Source organism: Lucilia sericata, unplaced genomic scaffold (assembly GCF_015586225.1).
Source record: "Lucilia sericata isolate MDLA Ls3-8-SP2 unplaced genomic scaffold, ASM1558622v1 Contig001002F_arrow, whole genome shotgun sequence".
Lineage (NCBI taxonomy): Eukaryota > Metazoa > Arthropoda > Insecta > Diptera > Calliphoridae > Lucilia > Lucilia sericata.
The window spans coordinates 23,414-42,210 of NW_023994984.1; the positions used below are offsets into that span (position 1 = coordinate 23,414).

Genomic DNA, 18,797 nt, shown 5'->3' on the forward strand with positions numbered 1-18,797 from the left:
ATTTTAGTATTTTTCCCCAACTTCTATTTTTCGAATATTAAAGCAATATAACTGGAGGGGTTTCAGTGTAATTTTTAGTCTGCGAACTGTGTATAAATTATTTGTAAAATGTTAGAAGTGAAGGTTAAAAGCAATTTGAAAAAAAAAAATTTTTTGGATGGAAAATTATGTCTGTGAAATAGAAAGCCAGAGAATGAGAATTTAAGAAAATTAAAAGGGAAAGTAATTTTATGCTGTTGAAAGCATTTTAAAGGAAAATTCCATAACCCACAAGAAAGAACTAAAACAGAACTAGAACAGAACTAGAGCAGAACTAGAACAGAACAGAACTAGAACAAAACTAGAACAGAACTAGAACAGAACTAGAACAGAACTAGAACAGAACTAGAACAGAACTAGAACAGAACTAGAACAGAACTAGAACAGAACTAGAACAGAACTAGAACAGAACTAGAACAGAACTAGAACAGAACTAGAACAGAACTAGAACAGAACTAGAACTAGAACTAGAACAGAACTAGACAGAACTAGAACAGAACTAGAACAGAACTAGAACAGAACTAGAACAGAACTAGAACAGAACTAGAACAGAACTAGAACAGAACTAGAACAGAACTAGAACAGAACTAGAACGAACTAGAACAGAACTAGAACAGAACTAGAACAGAACTAGAACGAACTAGAACAGAACTAGAACAGAACTAGAACAGAACTAGAATAGAACTAGAACAGAACTAGAACAGAACTAGAACAGAACTAAACAGAACTAGAACAGAACTAGAACAGAACTGAAACAGAACTAGAACAGAACTAGAACAGAACTAGAACAGAACTAGAACAGAACTAGAACAGAACTAGAACAGAACTAGAACAGAACTAGAACAGAAAACAGAACTAGAACAGAACTAGAACAGAACTAGAACAGAACTAGAACAGAACTAGAACAGAACTAGAACAGAACTAGAACAGAACTAGAACAGAACTAGAACAGAACTAGAACAGAACTAGAACAGAACTAGAACAGAACTAGAACAGAACTAGAACAGAACTAGAACAGAACTAGAACAGAACTAGAACAGAACTAGAACAGAACTAGAACAGAACTAGAACAGAACTAGAACAGAACTAGAACAGAACTAGAACAGAACTAGAACAAACTAGAACAGAACTAGAACAGAACTAGAACAGAACTAGAACAGAACTAGAACAGAACTAGAACAGAACTAGAACAGAACTAGAACAAACTAGAACAGAACTAGAACAGAACTAGAACAGAACTAGAACAGAACTAGAACAGAACTAGAACAGAACTAGAACAGAACTAGAACAGAACTAGAACAGAACTAGAACAGAACTAGAACAGAACTAGAACAGAACTAGAATAGAACTAGAACAGAACTAGAACAGAACTAGAACAGAACTAGAACAGAACTAGAACAGAACTAGAACAGAACTAGAACAGAACTAGAACAGAACTAGAACAGAACTAGAACAGAACTAGAACAGAACTAGAACAGAACTAGAACAGAACTAGAACAGAACTAGAACAGAACTAGAACAGAACTAGAACAGAACTAGAACAGAACTAGAACAGAACTAGAACAGAACTAGAACAGAACTAGAACAGAACTAGAACAGAACTAGAACAGAACTAGAACAGACTAGAACTAGAACAGAACTAGAACAGAAACTAGAACAGAACTAGAACCAGAACTAGAACAGAACTAGAACAGAACTAGAACAGAACTAGAACAGAACTAGAACAGAACTAGAACAGAACTAGACAGACTAGAACAGAACTAGAACAGAACTAGAACAGAACTAGAAACAGAACTAGAACAGAACTAGAACAGAACTAGAATCAGAACTAGAACAGAACTAGAACAGAACTAGAACAGACTAGAACAGAACTAGAACAGAACTAGAACAGAACTAGAACAGAACTAGAACAGAACTAGAAACGAACTAGAACAGAACTAGAACAGAACTAGAACAGAACTAGAACAGAACTAGAACAGAACTAGAACAGAACTAGAACAGAACTAGAACAGAACTAGAACAGAACTAGAACAGAACTAGAACATACTAGAACAGAACTAGAACAGAACTAGAACAGAACTAGAACAGAATAGAATAGAAATTATTCGAGAATATTCCGTCTAATTTAAAACAATTCTTAATTTCTCTAAAACTTAGAGAAAATTAAGAGAGTCTAAATTAATCAAATTATGAGCAATATAAAAATATATTACAGATTTGCAATATAGAAATCCGTTTAAAAACAACATTTTTGCAACTTTGTTCCTGTTTGAAATTAGATGAATTTTAGTTTAAATATTTTCTACTTATTCTTTCATCTTTTCTTTAAAAAATTCTTAATTACTGGGCCAAAGATTATTTCAACAAAATAGGGGAAATATTTAACAAAAAAGTTTTACACAGTAATGTAACTTTTTGAAAACAAAAGACTAAACAACAACATATTTTTTCATTTAAAACAAGTAATATAAAGTAAAAAGCAAAAAAATGGTTGTGTTAAATAGTGCCAAACACAGAGAAAACGTTTAAAATATTGTCTTACTAAATTCATATTTTTTCCTTCGTACTTTTTTATTATTACTTTTTCACTTTCTTTAGCATAAACAACCAGAGTGCATAATGACCCTAAAAAAAGTGCCATGATGCATTTAAGCATGCTGTTTGCTGTCATTCATTTCATTCTGCTATCAGCAGCAACAACAACAAATACAATAAAAAGAGCTTAAGAATAAACAAAGATGAGAAAATGAAGAAGTGGAAAAAATGGTCTGGAGCAGTCATGGAAAATTTTAAATTTTGAGAAGGTACCAAAGAGAGTACTTTTCAGGGACAATACTAGACTAGACTATAGACTAGACTATAGATTGGACTATAGACTAAACTAGCTAGACTTAGCTAGACTATAGACTAGACTTATTAGACTAGACTATAGACTAGACTATAGATGACTATAGACTAGACTAAGACTAGAATATAGACAAGACTATAGACTAGACTATAGACTAGACTATAGACTAGACTATAGACTAGACTATAGACTAGGACTATAGACTAGACTATAGACTAGACTATAGACAGACTATAGACTAGACTATAGACTAGACTATAGACTAGACTATAGACTAGACTATAGACTAGACTAATGACTAGACTATAGATAGACTATAGACTATAGACTAGACTATAGACTAGACTATAGACTAGACTATAGACTAGACTATAGACTAGACTATAGACTAGACTATAGACTAGACTATAGACTAGACTATAGACTAGACTATAGACTAGACTATAGACTAGACTATAGACTAGACTATAGACTAGACTATATAGACTAGATAGACTAGACTATAGACTAGACTATAGGCTAGACTATAGACTAGATTATAGACTATAGACTAGATTATAGACTAGACTATAGACTAGACTATAGACTAGACTATAGGCTAGACTATAGACTAGACTGTAGACTAGACTATAGACTAGACCATAGACTAGACTAAGGACTAAACTATAGACTAGACTATAGACTAAACTATAGACTAGACTATAGACAAGACTGTAAACTAGACTGGACTAAACTATAGACTAGACTATAGACTAGACTATAGACTAGACTATAGACTAGACTATAGACTAGACTATAGACTAGACTATAGACTAGACTTAGATACTAAGACTAGACTATAGACTAGACTATAGACTAGACTATAGACTAGACTATAGACTAGACTATAGACTAGACTATAGACTAGACTAGACTAGCTATAGACTAGACTATAGACTAGACTATAGACTAGACTATAGACTAGACTATAGACTAGACTATAGGACTAGACTATGACTAGAACTATAGACTAGACTATAGACTAGACTATAGACTAGACTATAGACTAGACTATAGACTAGACTATAGACTAGACTATAGTCCTAGACTATAGTCTAGACTATAGTCACTAGACTATGTCTAGACTGACTATAGTCGACTATAGACTAGACTATAGTCCAGACTATAGACTAGACTATAGTCCAGACTATAGACTGGACTATAGTCCAGACTATAGAACTAGACTATAGACTAGACTATAGACTAGACTATAGACTAGACTATAGACTAGACTATAGACTAGACTATAGACTAGACTATAGACTAGACTATAGACTAGACTATAGACTATAGACTAGACTATAGACTAGACTATAGACTAGACTATAGACTAGACTAGACTAGACTAGACTAAACTATAGACTAGACAATAGACTAGACTATAGACTAGACTATAGACTACACTATAGACTAAACTATAGACTAGACTAGACTATAGACTAGACTATAGACTAGACTATAGACTAGACTATAGACTAGACTATAGACTAGACTATAGACTAGACTATAGACTAGACTATAGACTAGACTATAGACTAGACTATAGACTGGACTATAGACTAGACTATAGACTAGACTATAGACTAGACTAGACTAGACTATAGACCAGATTATAGTCAAGACTATAGGCTAGACTTTAGTTCAGACTATATACTAGACTGTAGTCTAGACTATAGTCCCGACTATAGACTAGACTATAGTCCAAACTATAGACTAGACTATAGTCCAGACTATAGACTAGACTATAGACTAGACTATAGTCCAGACTATAGACTAGACTATAGTCCAGACTATAGACTAGAATATAGTCCAGACTATTCACTAGACTATAGTCCAGACTATTCACTAGACTATAGTCCAGACAATAGACTAAACTATAGTCCAGACAATAGACTAAACTATAGTCCAGACTATAGACTAAACTATAGTCCAGACTATAGACTAGACTATAGTCGAGACTATAAACAAAACTGTACTCCAGACTATAGTCCGTACTATAGTTAAGGCTGTAGTACCAAAAAAGTACTTTAGTACTGAATTTTTCATCCCTGCTTTGAAGCAAGTGCACACACACTTTTCTTTATACAAACAAACATTAACAGGGCAATGTTTTCTATATGTTTGTGTTGTTGTTAGTTTTGTTGTTATTTATTATTGTTGTTAGTTTTGCACTAAAAACAATCACTTTAGCAAAAGCTCTCACTGGTCGTAGCCCCGAAGTTTTAACTACATATTTCGTTCGGTTTATTTAAGTTTTTTTTTAGTTTTCGTAGTTTTGGTTTAAATATGTGAGTAAAAGAGTGTGTGCGTGTGTGTAATTTGTTGTTAAAGGAACGACCCTGCCAGCAATTTTGTAGTCGACTACGAGAAAAATTCACTTCTAGTTTACTTTTACAGACTGACTATAAGCTAACTACAATGTAATGCAGAGCTGTCCCGAAATTTTGTATTTGGCAACGTAAAGAACCGACTTTTAAATACTAACTACAAGCTAACTATAATGTAATGCAGAAGTGCCTCAAAATTATCTGGAGAGAATTAACTGTATTTCAACATGTTTTCTCTTGTTTCTCTATTATTATGATTTTATTTGTTGACTTTAGTAGACTGACTATAAACGAACAACAATGTAATGCAGAAATGTTCCAAAATTTGGTATTTATTAACGTAAACAACCGACTTTTAAAGACTAGCTATAAGCTAACTATCATATAATGCGGGAGTACCCCAAAATTATCTGGAGAGCATTTTGTTTCGACATGTTTTCTCATGTTTCTTTATTATTTGGAATTTGTTTTACATTTTGTCATTTTCTTCTATACGTTGTGAAATTTGAGTCAGTAAATTGGAAAAATTAATCATAAAAGGTTAAATATTTTAAAACTCGGTCCCTAAATTCTAAATTCTGCTGATTAATACTGTAAATATAATACTTTAACAGTTAACATTACACAAAACATTTTCAAATTTATTTTAGATTTGGATCAATGGGAATCATGGAAATAATGAACAAATCATTCATAATTTTATGGGTACCGGTGTTATTAGTAGTTCCCCTGCAGAAAACTGATGTCTATTAATTTTAACGAACTAATATCATAACTTGTATTAAACCGAAATGTAATTTAGATAACTAGTAGTTAAATTTTAAATATATTTAATTAAAATATAATTAATTAATACAGTAGGGAATTCAAAAGAAAACTATTGCTTGACTTTTCTGCAACTAACTTTAAGTTAGTTAATAAAGAGTTACCTTTAAGCTAATTTTTTAGTAACTAACTTTAGGCTAGTTGAAAAGTCATGCAGAGTCGGACAATTGACTACTGCGTATGACATCACCATGTTAAAATAGTCAGTTGGCTCCATTAAAAATAATCCAAGAATCAACCATAACTAGTTGATGAAAAAGTCGGCTTTTAATGCATTTAAAGTTAGTTGAGTTGCTGGCAGGGGAACGAAGTAAAACTTCGTTTTATTATTGTTGTTTTTACTTGCTCCTTATTTTTTTATATTTTTACTGTCTTAATGTTGTTCTTGTTTTTATTTTTATTATTGTTGTTGTTGTTGCCAAACTCGTGAGTGAATAGAGGAATTCAAAAGTCCCCAAAGGGAATTTTCTTTTAGTATTATTATTTCTGCTGTTGTTGTTATTTTTACTTGTCGATTGTGTTGAATAGAATGTTAAACGTGCGTGCTTTTTATAATGAAAACAACAACAAAAAATGTTATGAGCCTTATAGCAGGGTTGATTTTTGTTCTGTGTGTGTTTGTGGCAGACACACTCTTAAACTCCTGGACTCCTTAGTTTAAAAATGCCTTGTTGCCAAATTTCTTATTTCTATAAAATGGTTTAAAACAGTGTAGAAGAGATTTGGTGACTGACGAGTAGTCATAGTCATTGGTAAATTGCTGGCAAATTTGTAACAAAATACAACACGTTTTTGTTGGTGTTGTTGTTAAGCGAAGGAAGAAGCAGAAGTCAGTGGTCTTCGTCACTTGCTAGGTATACATATGTAGCTCACTTTTGGCGCAATTTATAAACAAGTGTAAAGAATAAAGTTTTCTTATTTAATGGCCAATGTTGATAAAATAAATAAAAATAAATTAAATGGTCAAGAGCTTCGATACGGGCAAACAGGCAGGCTGGCGGGTTTAATAAAGGCAACAAAATAAAAATAAATTAAAATAGATTTAAACTGAAACAACGACGAATAACGATCAAATTTTTAAAGAAATTTAATTTTGAAATTAAAACGAAAGAAAGAAATTTTATTTGGTCCTAACAATTAAACCAACAAAAAATTCTATAGTCTATAGTCTAGTCTATAGTCTAGTCTATAGTCTAGTCTATAGTCTAGTCTATAGTCTAGTCTATAGTCTAGTCTATAGTCTAGTCTATAGTCTAGTCTATAGTCTAGTCTATAGTCTAGTCTATAGTCTAGTCTATAGTCTAGTCTATAGTCTAGTCTATAGTCTAGTCATAGTCTAGTCTATAGTCTAGTCTATAGTCTAGTCTATAGTCTAGTCTATAGTCTAGTCTATAGTCTAGTCTATAGTCTAGTCTATAGTCTAGTCTATAGTCTAGTCTATAGTCTAGTCTATAGTCTAGTCTATAGTCTAGTCTATAGTCTAGTCTATAGTCTAGTCTATAGTCTAGTCTATAGTCTAGTCTATAGTCTAGTCTATAGTCTAGTCTATAGTCTAGTCTATAGTCTAGTCTATAGTCTAGTCTATAGTCTAGTCTATAGTCTAGTCTATAGTATAGTCTCTAGTCTATAGTCTAGTCTATAGTCTAGTCTATAGTCTAGTCTATAGTCTAGTCTATAGTCTAGTCTATAGTCTAGTCTATAGTCTAGTCTATAGTCTAGTCTATAGTCTAGTCTATAGTCTAGTCTATAGTCTAGTATAGTCTAGTCTATAGTCTAGTCTATAGTCTAGTCTATAGTCTAGTCTATAGTCTAGTCTATAGTCTAGTCTATAGTCTAGTCTATAGTCTAGTCTATAGTCTAGTCTATAGTCTAGTCTATAGTCTAGTCTATAGTCTAGTCTATAGTCTAGTCTATAGTCTAGTCTATAGTCTAGTCTATAGTCTAGTCTATAGTCTAGTCTATAGTCTAGTCTATAGTCTAGTCTATAGTCTAGTCTATAGTCTAGTCTATAGTCTAGTCTATAGTCTAGTCTATAGTCTAGTCTATAGTCTAGTCTATAGTCTAGTCTATAGTCTAGTCTATAGTCTAGTCTATAGTCTAGTCTATAGTCTAGTCTATAGTCTAGTCTATAGTCTAGTCTATAGTCTAGTCTATAGTCTAGTCTATAGTCTAGTCTATAGTCTAGTCTATAGTCTAGTCTATAGTCTAGTCTATAGTCTAGTCTATAGTCTAGTCTATAGTCTAGTCTATAGTCTAGTCTAGTCTAGTCTATAGTCTAGTCTATAGTCTAGTCTATAGTCTAGTCTATAGTCTAGTCTATAGTCTAGTCTATAGTCTAGTCTATAGTCTAGTCTATAGTCTAGTCTATAGTCTAGTCTATAGTCTAGTCTATAGTCTAGTCTATAGTCTAGTCTATAGTCTAGTCTATAGTCTAGTCTATAGTCTAGTCTATAGTCTAGTCTATAGTCTAGTCTATAGTCTAGTCTATAGTCTAGTCTATAGTCTAGTCTATAGTCTAGTCTATAGTCTAGTCTATAGTCTAGTCTATAGTCTAGTCTATAGTCTAGTCTATAGTCTAGTCTATAGTCTAGTCTATAGTCTAGTCTATAGTCTAGTCTATAGTCTAGTCTATAGTCTAGTCTATAGTCTAGTCTATAGTCTAGTCTATAGTCTAGTCTATAGTCTAGTCTATAGTCTAGTCTATAGTCTAGTCTATAGTCTAGTCTATAGTCTAGTCTATAGTCTAGTCTATAGTCTAGTCTATAGTCTAGCCTTATAGTCTAGTCTATAGTCTATATATATATATGTATATATATATAGAACAGAACTAGAACATAACTAGAACAGAACTACAACAGAACTAGAACAGAACCAGAACTAGAACAGAACTAGAACAGAACTAGAACAGAACTAGAACAGAACTAGAACAGAACTAGAACTGAACTAGAACTGAACTAGAACTGAACTAGAACTGAACTAGAACTGAACTAGAACTGAACTACAACTGAACTACAACTGAACTAGAACTGAACTAGAACTGAACTAGAACTGAACTAGAACTGAACTAGAATTGAACTAGAACTGAACTAGAACTGAGCTAGAACTGAACTAGAACTGAACTAGAACTGAACTAGAACTGAACTAAGAACTGAACTAGAACAGAACTAGAACAGAACTAGAACAGAACTAGAACAGAACTAGAACAGAACTAGAACAGAACTAGAACAGAACTAGAACAGAACTAGAACAGAACTAGAACAGAACTAGAACAGAACTAGAACAGAACTAGAACAGAATTAGAACAGAACTAGAACAGAACCAGAACAGAACTGGAACAGAACTAGAACAGAACTAAAACAGAACTAGAAAATAACTAGATTTTTAAATGTATTGCATTTTGGTTAAAAGCAAGTGATTTGTACCATTTTGTTGCTTTTAAAAATTGATCAAATATTTTCGAACTTAATAGCCCAAAACTAAAAAAAAATACCAATATTTTCTTCCAGAATTATAATTTTCAAAAAGAACTTAGGAATCTTAAGTACATATTCGTTTTAAGTTTGGTTTGAAAAGTTTTCATTCTATTTTTTCTGTCTAAAGTATGTTAGTCGGTTTGCTTTTAAATTATTATTACTTTTTTTGTATAATTTATGTTTATTTACTTTAACATTTAACAAGTCTAAGAGATTTTTTTTTCTATTTTGTTTAAAATTTATTACAATTTTATTAGAAATACCAGCTTTTTCACATGATTAAATTAAAGAAGAAAAAAACTACTTATAAATCAGTTAAATTATGTATGTTATGTTTTTTTCTATTACAAGAATTGTAAGCAACAAAAACATAAACAAAAAAAAAATTATACAAAATTATTATGTCAAATTGTTTTTAAAGTTTGCAAATGATAAATTGTTTAATTTCAAGACACGCGAAGTTTTCCGCATATATAAACATGGCTACATCCACAGCTTACAACATCATAATGATGATTTGCGGGAATAATATAATGATTATCTTCTTCATATGTAGAGAATAAAAGGGGAGTGAGACGTTCCAGCTAGATTTTACATATACGAATACACCCCGAAAAATGTGTGCGCAAACTGTCCATCCATCTGAGTTTAGCTTTTCCTAGAAAATACTTTGCAAGTAAGACTCTCTCTAGCAGCAAGCCCAAATTATGGCTTTGGTCTTAAGCAGCAACAACAACAACAAAAAACCGTTAAAACTAGTTGCGGTTTTAAACAATTTTTCCTTCGCTTGTCTACTGTCTTGAGCAGCAGTCAAAAAGTTTCCAAGAGACCATTTGGTAAACCAAATGCTAAATTTGGTAGACAGTGATATTTTGTTTAGACAAAAAACTTAAAATTAAAATGTTGTTTGTAAAATTCAAATGGACAGTTTTATTGTTCGGGAAAAACGTACTTAAAACCAAAAATCTCCACTTGTTGTTTAATCATAAGAATCAGCAAACCGAATGTTTAGTTTGCAAGTTAGCATTTTTCTTAACAATTTAACTGTCTGCTTAAAAATTTCCTCATGATTATATTTTTTTTATTTAATTTCAAATTAAATACTTGACTTCACTCAACATTTTCATTTTTTCTTTCGGCTCAAGTTAAAATTAATTTCTCTGTTTATCTCTTTTTGTTAAGCAGCGTCTGTTGTCATCGTCATTATTTCCTCTTATTTTAATCATTAAATTTTAATAAGGGATTTTTTTGGTGTTTTTCTCCTTTTTTAAATTTTTCCGCTTTTTCACTTGGTCTTTGCAAATGATGTGTTAAAATCTTTAATGACAACACTTGGGGCCATTTTGATATTTGGGTCAATGAAACTGAAATTTTGTGGTAAAAAAGTGAAATAATAAGGATGACTGTCAGGAAGGCAGTAAAAAACTGGAGGATTAAACATAAGTTCCATTAATGCAACAATAAAGTTTAAAGGAAAATTAAACAAAGAATTCACTTGGTTTGATATTTTTTTAAAATTTCCTTAATTTTTCACAATATCAATGTTCGAAAATCTAAATTCTTAAGAAAATGTTTTAAATAAGTTTTGTTTAGCTTTATATCCTTAGAAAATATGATTTTTGCAAATGCTCGAAAATTCGAAATTAAGTTCGAAAATTTTCGAACATTGTTTTAAGGCAGCAAAATCTTAGTAATCTCTTTTTATTAACAAAAATGCAAAGAATTTTTCAAAAATTCTTTCAATTTCACTAAAGATCGAAGTTCGAAAATGGAAATTTTGTATGAAAACTACAAAAACAAGTTTAATTTTGCTTATTTTCGTTAAAGAATACGATTTTTCATAGTTGAAGCCATGTTCGAAAATTCGATATAAAGTTCGAAAATTTTCGAACATTGTTTTAAGGCAGCTAAATCTTAGTAATCACTTTTTATTGACGAATATGTAAAGAATTTTTCAAAAGTTCTTTCAAATTCACTCAATTTCGAAGTTCGAAAATGGAAATTTTGTATGAAAACTACAAAAATAAGTTTAATTTTGCTTAATTTCGTTGGAGAAAACGATTTTTCATAGTTTGAGGTCATGTTCGAAAATTCGATATAAAGTTCGAAAATTTTCGAACATTGTTTTAAGGCGCCAAAAGCTTACTAATCACTTTTTATTAACAAAAATGCAAAGAATTTTTTGAAAATTCCTTCATTTTCACTGAATTTCGAAGTTCGAAAAAGGGAATTTTGTATGAAAACTACAAAAACAAGTTTAATTTTGCTTAATATCGTTAAAGAATACGATTTTTCATAGTTTGAGGTCATGTTCGAAAATTCGAAATTAAGTTCGAAAATTTTCGAAGATTGTTTTAAGGCACCAAAATGTTACTAATCGCTTTTTATTGACGAAAATGCAAAGAATTTTTCAAAAAAATTCTTAAATTTTACTCAATTTCGAAGTTCGAAAATGGAAATTTTGTATGAAAACTACAAAAACAAGTTTAATTTTGCTTAATTTCGTTGGAGAAAACGATTTTTCATAATTTGAGGCCATGTTCGAAAATTCGAAATTAAGTTCGAAAATTTTCGAACATTGTTTTTATGATGACAAAATGTTATCTAAAACCTGCAGAATACAATTCTATTAAAAATTTTTTAAATTTCCTTACATTTGCGACCTAAATCAAACTTCGAAAATCAAAATTTTTAATGCAAAAATTTATCAAATGAATCGATTTTGGGAGGATTTTGAGAGGAAGAGAGAAAAGGTAACTTGGTTAGAGAGTTTATAGAAACATTTATAATGTCAGCCTCTTTTAAATCTTTACATACTTAAGGCCATATTTCCTTTAATAAATCACATTGATAAGAAATTTTTCTTTGAGAGTTTTAATTCTGTTTCATCTTTAGAATTTATTATTTATTTACCTTGAAAATATTACCTTTTTTTCAAATTTAAAGATGTATGTCTCTTGTCTGCAGATTAAATATAACAAATTTGTATAAATTTTCTTACTTTAAGGTTAAACTGTTTGATAATATGTATAATGGTTTTTGTGAGACAAGTAAGAGGGGGTACACTTCATGCGGGTTTTCTGTATTTTGAAGCTTTAGAATTTTTTATTTATTTTTATTTGGTTTCAGTTTCTCTAAAGCTGAACACAATAGAGTTTCAGTTTAACATTATTTTTAACCACATCAATGAGTTGTATATGTAAGAGATAAAATAAACCATTGTTTTTCTGTTGGTAAAAAAAAGAAGAATCAAACGATAAATAATTGTTGCCCAAAGGCCGACAACATAAAAAGAATGAAAATGTTAAATGAATGAATAGTTTTTATAAAAGGAAGAAGAGGGGCAGTAGGGAGTAAAGACTATACTTGAAAGTGAGCTAACGTAACGTTTTTAAAGTTTGATTGGTTGATTGTTAAAGTAGTACTTTTAAGTTTGGATTGGCAATGTGTGGCTTCAAATTCTAGCATTGCTTATTTCGGCCAGGGATGGAAAGATTGAAGCTATAATTCTGTTCTAGTTCTGTTATAGTTGAGTTCTAGTTCTGTTGTAGTTCTGATCTAGCTGAGTTCTAGTTCTGTTCTAGTTCTGTTCTAATTCTGTTCTAGTTCTGTTCTAGTTCTGTTCAAGTTCTGTTCTAGTTCTGTTCTAGTTCTGTTCTAGTTCTGTTCTAGTTCTGTTCTAGTTCTGTTCTAGTTCTAGTTCTGTTCTAGTTCTGTTCTAGTTCTGTTCTAGTTCTGTTATAGCTTCTGTTATAGTTTGTTATAGTTCTGTGTAGCTTCTGTTATAGTTCTGTTGTAGTTCTGTTATAGTTCTGTTCTGTTCTGTTCTTGTTCTGTTCTAGTTCTGTTCTAGGTTCTGTTCTAGTTCTAGTTCTAGTTCTGTTCTAGTTCTGTTCTAGTTCTGTTCTAGTTCTGTTCTAGTTCTGTTCTAGTTCTGTTCTAGTCTGTTCTAGTTCTGTTCTAAGTTCTGTTCTAGTTCTGTTCTAGTTCTGTTCTAGTTCTGTTCTAGTCCTGTTCTAGTTCTGTTCTAGTTCTGTTCTAGTTCTGTTCTAGTTCTGTTCTAGTTCTGTTCTAGTTCTGTTCTAGTTCTGTTCTAGTTCTGTTCTAGTTCTGTTCTAGTTCTGTTCTAGTTCTGTTCTAGTTCTGTTCTAGTTCTGTTCTAGTTCTGTTCTAGTTCTGTTCTAGTTCTGTTCTAGTTCTGTTCTAGTTCTGTTCTAGTTCTGTTCTAGTTCTGTTCTAGTTCTGTTCTAGTTCTGTTCTAGTCCTGTTCTAGTTCTGTTCTAGTTCTGTTCTAGTTCTGTTCTAGTTCTGTTCTAGTTCTGTTCTAGTTCTGTTCTAGTTCTGTTCTAGTTCTGTTCTAGTTCTGTTCTAGTTCTGTTCTAGTTCTGTTCTAGTTCTGTTCTAGTTCTGTTCTAGTTCTGTTCTAGTTCTGTTCTAGTTCTGTTCTAGTTCTGTTCTAGTTCTGTTCTAGTTCTGTTCTAGTTCTGTTCTAGTTCTGTTAGTTCTGTTCTAGTTCTGTTCTAGTTCTGTTCTGTTCTAGTTCTGTTCTAGTTCTGTTCTAGTTCTGTCTAGTTCTGTTCTAGTTCTGTTCTAGTTCTGTTCTAGTTCTGTTCTAGTCCTGTTCTAGTTCTGTTCTAGTTCTGTTCTAGTTCTGTTCTAGTTCTGTTCTAGTTCTGTTCTAGTTCTGTTCTAGTTCTGTTTTAGTTCTGTTCTAGTTCTGTTCTAGTTCTGTTATAGTTCTGTTCTATTTCTGTTCTAGTTCTGTTCTAGTTCTGTTCTAGTTCTGTTCTAGTTCTGTTCTAGTTCTGTTCTAGTTCTGTTCTAGTTCTGTTCTAGTTCTGTTCTAGTTCTGTTCTAGTTCTGTTCTAGTTCTGTTCTAGTTCTGTTCTAGTTCTGTTCTAGTTCAGTTCTAGTTCTGTTCTAGTTCTGTTCTAGTTCTGTTCTAGTTCTGTTCTAGTTCTGTTCTAGTTCTGTTCTAGTTCTGTTCTAGTTCTGTTCTAGTTCTGTTCTAGTTCTGTTCTAGTTCTGTTCTAGTTCTGTTCTAGTTCTGTTCTAGTTCTGTTCTAGTTCTGTTCTAGTTCTATTTGCTCGGTTCCATCCCTGCTTTAGCCATAATAATAATAATTTTTAGTAATTTTTTCAAACATTTCACCAGTTACTCCTTATTGAGCCGAAGCATCAGAATCTTAAACTGATTTAATTTATTAAAGATAAATTCTGTCTTCTATACAAAGGCCTATGAGTTGCTTTTTTTGCCAGTTTAGCCTCATAAAAATAAAACTTTACAGCCATACAGAGGAATCTTTAGTTTTAGGCTTTTGATTTGTAACCATTCTTTAGGTCTCTTGGGGGAGTCACTCTTCTAAAAAGAAACTTCATAATCATTAACATTTTTTAACAAAGATAAGGCCCAGAGATACAACATCAGCTTAAAACATAGACAACCTTCAATAAAAAATCCTGTGTGGATGCCCTTAAAGAAAAAAAAACCGACTAAAGCGAAAGCAACTAACAATCAGGGGTTGTTGTTTTAACCATGAAAATATTATTTCTTTTCTTTATACAACGACTTCTGCCTTTGGGGGGTTGTTCCAAACAGCAGATGACCAAGTCAGAGCAAAGTCAATGTAACACAACACTACACTATTAAATTGTTATTACTTAAACGTTAAAATAACCTGCCTTTATTTCCAACTGGTTTCTTAATATGATTTTGTGTTTATAAGTCTCTGTCCTTGTGTCCATTCATACATCCGTCCTTCTGTCTGTCTGTCCGTCCATCTTTCAGCCTTCCATTTTCGACAAATGATGATGATTGGAGGTTGGACTTACAACCTACACTGTAGTCTGTGTTCTCAAAATTAATGGTTGTACTTAAATTATGAAATGATTAAATAATGAAGAAGGTTTTAAAGGTTTTTCTTATGTTTTTTTTTCCTTACAAAGCCAAAAAGCAGCAATAAATTGCCTTAAAATGCCAGAGATAAAAATGTCGAAAAAAAAGCTTTAAACCTTAAAGTTATTGCTTTGATCCACAGAATTTCAACATAAAAATAACAAATAAATTTAAAAAATTTTAATTTTTATGTTAAAACTCATTAAATGAAACACTTATTTTAAGATAAAATTAAAAAATTTTAAATTTTTCCTTTATTTTCCTTTAGAAGTTCAACGGATTTTGTCTTAAATTGAAGCAAATTTCGCAAATTAAGTTCGAATTTCTAAAAAAAATTTACAAATTTTATTAAAGCATCTTTATAAATTAACAAAACCTATTTTTTAATAATTTTCTGGTAAAATTTTAAATTTCGAATTTTTCGAAATTAAGTTCGAATTTTCGAACATTGTGAAAAAATGTCAAAATCATTACTAGAATCTAAAAATACATGAAATTACTTAATTTTACTAAATTTTCTTGTAAATTTTTCAATTTCGATTTTTTCGAAATTAAGTTCGAATTTTCGAAAATGTCTAAAATATAAAAAATCATTAATACATCTAACAAAGTGACAAATTCTAACATTTGCCATGAATTTTTCATTCGAATTTTATTAAAGCATCTTTATAAAGTAATTAAACCTATTTTTTAAGAATTTTCTGGTAAAATTTTAAATTTCGAATTTTTCGAAATTAAGTTCGAATTTTCGAACATTGTGAAAAAATGTCAAAATCATTACTAGAATCTCAAAATACATGAAATTACTTTAATTTACTAAATTTTCTTAGAAATTTTTCAATTTCGAATTTTCGAAAATCTCTAAAATATAAAAAAATCTTTAATACTTCTAACAAAGTGACAAATTCTAACATTTGCGATGAATTTTTCATTAAATTTTTAATTTCGAATTTTTCGAAATTAAGTTCGAATTTTCGAACATGGTGAAAAAGTGTCAAAATTGCCAGCAAATTCTTAAAATTTAAGAAATTAATAAATTTTATAAAATTTTCTGGCAAAATTTCCTTTTTTCCTCTTCCTGTGGTTTCTTATTACAAAAACTTCTTTCGAAAACCCTCCCAAAATTTATGGATCACTAACAACAAAACGCCTTCTTTTTCATTACATCCAACATTTAAGCAGTTTGTAGTTCGGCAAAACTGTCAACACTTTATAAATGTAAACGCGAGCTCTAGTTTAAAACTTAAATGAAAACTTGTATTTTACGCTAAATAAACGCATAGAAAACATTTAAAACGCTTGCTTCAGTCTCGTTTCAATAAAGAAATTATAGAGCTGCCAGCAACTAAACAATTTTAATGTCACAATATTTAACAATAAAATTATAGAGTAGCTAGAGCTTAGTAAATAAAATTAGATATTTGAAAACTTCAACCAATTCCAAAAGTGATTAATCAGTTGGAAACAGAAAAAAAAGAATTCTTCATCTAACAAACTTCCTGTGTACACAAAGAAAAAATTTCAACAAAATATTTCACATAAAATTTGTAAAGAAGCTTTTAAAAGGATGTTAAAAAGCATGGAAATGTAGAAAACAGCGTAGAGTTATTTAATTTAAACGGTAACACATACAATTGGACCCCCTCTCCGCTTTTTTCTATTATAAGTTTTATAAACTATCAATTGATTTGTAACAATTATGTATCTCTAAATTATCTCTGCTCCTATAAAACTTTTCGAGATACACACACACACATATACACAATTTTTTCTGCAAACTTTAAGCAGAATAATACAGAAAACTGGTCTTAAGAGTTTTTGTAAAACATGCTGAACTTGTAGTAGAGATAACGTTATTTTGGCACCTGCCTGTGTTAGTATTAGTTTCTAGAGTATTTAAGTAATGTTTTACCACACTTAGAGAAATTCATGGTAAAAATCAAAAGTCCAGACTATGGTCTGTCCAGACTGTAGTCTATCTATAATGCAGATTATAGTATATCTATAGTCCAGACTAGAGTCATTCTGCAGTCCAGACTAGAGTCATTCTGTAGTCGAGACTATAGTCTGTCTGCAGTCAAGACTATGGGTCTGTCTATAGTTAAGACTACAGTCTGTCTATAGGTAAGTCTATAATCTGTCTATAGGTTAAGACTATAGTCTGTCTATATTAAAGACTACAGTTTACGGTCCAGACTATAGTCTATTTATAGTCTAGACTATTTTCACTCTACAGTCGCCCTCTTTCTATCCATAGATCTAGTTTAGTTCTACTTAAATTTTAGTTCAGTTCAGTTCTAGTTCAGTTCTAGTTCAGTTCTAGTTCAGTTCTAGTTCAGTTCTAGTTCAGTTCTAGTTCAGTTCTAGTTCAGTTCTAGTTCAGTTCTAGTTCAGTTCTAGTTCAGTTCTAGTTCAGTTCTAGTTCAGTTCTAGTTCAGTTCTAGTTCAGTTCTAGTTCAGTTCTAGTTCAGTTCTAGTTCAGTTCTAGTTCAGTTCTAGTTCAGTTCTAGTTCAGTTCTAGTTCAGTTCTAGTTCAGTTCTAGTTCAGTTCTAGTTCAGTTCTAGTTCAGTTCTAGTTCAGTTCTAGTTCAGTTCTAGTTCAGTTCTAGTTCAGTTCTAGTTCAGTTCTAGTTCAGTTCTAGTTCAGTTCTAGTTCAGTTCTAGTTCAGTTCTAGTTCAGTTCTAGTTCAGTTCTAGTTCAGTTCTAGTTCAGTTCTAGTTCAGTTCTAGTTCAGTTCTAGTTCAGTTCTAGTTCAGTTCTAGTTCAGTTCTAGTTCAGTTCTAGTTCAGTTCTAGTTCAGTTCTAGTTCAGTTCTAGTTCAGTTCTAGTTCAGTTCTAGTTCAGTTCTAGTTCAGTTCTAGTTCAGTTCTAGTTCAGTTCTAGTTCAGTTCTTAGTTCAGTTCTAGTTCAGTTCTAGTTCAGTTCTAGATCAATTCTAGTTCAGTTCTAGATCAATTCTAGTTCAGTTCTAGTTCAGTTCTAGTTTAGTTCTAGTTCAGTTCTAGTTCAGTTCCAATTCAGTTCTGGTTCAGTTCTAGTTCAGTTCTAGTTTAATTGTAGTTCAATTCTAGGTTAGTTGTAGTTCATATCAGTTCAAGAGTCTGTCCAAACTATAGTCTGTCTATAGTTCCAACTATAGTCATTCCAGCTATAGTCTGTCAACAATACCGACTAAAGTATGTCTATAATCTCAACTATTGTCTGTCTATAATCTCGATCAAAATCTGTCTATAGTCTCAGCTATTGTATGTCTATAATCTCGATCATAGTCTGCCTATAATCTCGACTACAACCGACTATAGTCGGACTATAATCTTCACTAAAGCCTTTTTATAGTCTCGACTATATC

The 18,797-nt window shown here is 31.2% G+C and overlaps 1 protein-coding gene across 1 annotated transcript in view; it reads right to left on the reverse strand.

The window, feature by feature from the left end:
* Positions 1-18,797, reverse strand: part of LOC119609546 (frizzled) — a 70,996-nt gene that overhangs the window by 11,331 nt on the left and 40,868 nt on the right. The window lies entirely within an intron of this gene.